The sequence below is a fragment of the Periplaneta americana genome, chromosome 11, assembly GCF_040183065.1.
Source record: "Periplaneta americana isolate PAMFEO1 chromosome 11, P.americana_PAMFEO1_priV1, whole genome shotgun sequence".
NCBI classification, from domain to species: Eukaryota; Metazoa; Arthropoda; class Insecta; order Blattodea; family Blattidae; genus Periplaneta; species Periplaneta americana.
In genome coordinates, this window is record NC_091127.1 from 66,465,418 (window position 1) to 66,468,677 (window position 3,260).

The 3,260-nt window shown below is 37.3% G+C and overlaps 1 non-coding gene across 1 annotated transcript; it reads right to left on the reverse strand.

Moving 5' to 3' along the window:
• Window positions 1-326: 326 nt before the first annotated feature.
• TRNAN-AUU (transfer RNA asparagine (anticodon AUU)) lies at window positions 327-399 on the reverse strand. The gene has a single exon. It is a non-coding gene; the product is annotated as a tRNA-Asn (tRNA).
• Window positions 400-3,260: the final 2,861 nt, after the last annotated feature.

The following is a 3,260-nucleotide window of genomic DNA, read 5'->3' on the forward strand; positions in this document are numbered from 1 at the left end:
ACATATGCAGAACACATCATAAATGCCAACCACACCTACAGAGACATCAACACAGACATGGAAATAATGCACATCCAACCAAAAAGCCAGAAACTCAACACACCAGAAAAATATGAAATACACAGACACACGAAAACACACAACTCAATTTCAAAACACATACACTCTATGACTCTACACTACGAACGGACCCTCACAGGAAACAAGAGGGGCCAAGACCAACAACGACCAGTTCTGAAGATGACCCAAAATAAGTCGAAACATGTTAACAAGGTACGTTAAAATTTAACACATGAAAGTTCTGAATAATTTCGAGGGAAAAATTGTTCCGGGGCCGGGTATCGAACCCGGGACCTTTGGTTAAATGTACCAAAGCTCTCCCAACTGAGCTACCCGGGAACTCTACCAGACACCGATCCAATTTTTCCCTCTATATCCACAGATCTCAAAGTGATCTGACAACCGTCAAGTAACCAACATTGAGTGCACACTAAACTCTGTGTGACTTAAATTGTGGTTTTCTATTAACGAAGAGTGACGTGTATTATGCAAATCAAGCTTTCAGGTATAACTCTCTGTAAAGTTGATTTCAATAATTTCGATACCCGGCCCCGGAACAATTTTTCCCTCGAAATTATTCAAATCAACTTTACAGAGAGTTATACCTGAAAGCTTGATTTGCATGAAAGTTCTTATTATACATATTCCGAAATAATAATAATAATAATAATAATAATAATAATAATAATAATAATAATAATAATAATAATTTATTATCAGAATATTAGGACATGCATTTGTAAATGTACATGAATTACTATATAAGAAAAGAAGACATAAATACAGTCATTATGAAGACTAAGTCACAGAAATAAACTCGTATTTTCTTTAAGTGGGTTATTATATCTAGCGTCTGAATGAGATGAAGGTGATAAATGCCAGCGAAATGATTCCAGGGTCCAGCGCCATGATTTGCTCTTAATGGGTTTTTGTTGAACAGGTACTTTAAACTGTAATTTTATTATTCATATTATAGTTGGAATCTGCTGGTAGAGGGGCAGAGAAGGCCTGACGGCCTTATCTCTATCAGGTTAAATAAATAAATAAATAAATAAATACCAATACTAAATACTAATACCAATACTTCATAAATCCCAGAAAGGGGGCAGTGCGCATTATCATACGTAAAAGAAAAACTCATTTTTACCTCAACTATTCGTTCTCTTGTGAACCAGATCGCTCGTCCTCTGACCACGCGCATTGCCTCCTTTCTGGGACTTTTAAAATATCTGTGCGACAAAGCTTTTTCTAAAACTGTAATAGATATACATATCAGCAAGAACCTCAGTAAGATGTAGAATAAAAATAATAAGATTATATATTATATACTCTAAATGCATAGCGACTTTCATTTTTAGAAAATGTGTGATGATGCTTATAGCTTTTTATCCAATGGCGGGCACCTAACTTTGCGTCACTAAACCAAAATCCTTCTTTCGAAGTAACGGGCCGGAATAATAGATTTTTCCCGTCGTAGCATTGTCCTCTGTAAACCGTGGTAGGCGATTTATACAGTACCACATAATGATAAATAATGGAGCAATGGTGGAATGTCGATAGGGAAAATGTAAGTACCTAGCGAAATTCCACCACCAAGCACCCTCTTTGTCTACCACTAATTCCACTTTAACCAAATGAGATTCGAATCATGGTTACCTGATTAGAAAACCAACACATTGTTCTGTGAACAGTATGCCTGGACATAATTTTTGGTTTCCGTATTCCAAGCTGAAATGCTAAGGAATTCGAATGTTCAATACACTAAAATCCCTCGTATCCGGTACCCAAATAAATAACCGACAATACCAAAACAACGGCACTTTTATCTATGCCAAAAGAAAATAGTTTTTCAAGAGAAAGGGAAGAGTCGGAGGAAGATGTGAGTGGCTTTTATGGATCGCACATGCCGCATTGTTCACGCGTGAAAACATAGACAAGAAAACCCCGATATTTCCCTGAAGTATATCGGGTAGCATCGGTAACCTGTCACTTGGACCTTGCAAACAATTCGCATGGACTATATCTTTAAATTTACCACTTGAACTCGCCCGTTTCGAAGGGGTGTTGGATGAGTCCAAATAGGAAAGTGTTAAATTCTCTGTTCCTACAGCGCGCAAAAATTTCATTCGAGTGATAGATAGTATTATGGCTATTACCGCTAAGCGCTGCTGTTGCAAAATGGATTCCGCGAAACGCAAGCGAAATATTCTTACGCTCAAATTAACGAGCGTTACTTCATAGTCTTCATATTTGCGACGATGGCTACACTACTCTTCATGTCACGTGATTCACATGACCGCCATTTAAAATTGTCATAGGGTTAAGAAAACTTTTAGTATTTTTACGCTATTATGTATTACAATAATTATGAACTTATTAATGTATACAGAGTGTCCCATTTATCTTGTGCACCTATTATAACTTTTTTGTTTGGATAGATATTGGAATTTTTTTTCAGAGTCATGTTAGAACGAGGGGCTAACATGAATGTAGAGATTTGGTGCATGTAACTACATTATGGTACGAGATACACGTGACGTCATCAATTTTTCAAATAGCACTACATACTTTAATCATGTTACATTGATCACACACATTAAGAAGAGTTCAAAAATGTATCATAATGTCACCTTCCCAATCAATAACAACAAAATGCAAACAGAATGCTATTAGAATGTGTCGTTTGTCATGGTGCCTCATTCATATTGTGCATTAACTTACACAAAACGAAAGACGACTGACGTCCGTATACGTCGTATGTTATGTGTTTGCTGTCTACATGTAAACAAACCACAACTGTCGACGCCACAATCCACGAACAGTGGCCTGCACGTTCTCCGGACCTGTCGCCACTCTACTTCTTCCTGTGAGGAACCGTAAAGGACAGTGTGTACCAGAACATTCTGACAACACCAGACGACATGCAGCAACGCATTCGACAGGCTTGTGTGTTCATTCAGCCAGCAACATGCCGGGCAGTCATACGGTCTTTCGGGGAAGGCCTTCGAATGTACATTAATGTGAATGGTCACCATTTGGAACATCTTCTCAAAGCATAATATTATCACATTGGAGGTATGTTTTTGTTTCGTTTTGTTGTTATTGATTAGGAAGGTGACACTGTGATACATTTTTTAACTCGTCTTAATATGTGTAATCAATGTAACATGCTTAAAGTATGTAATGCTATTTGAAAAATT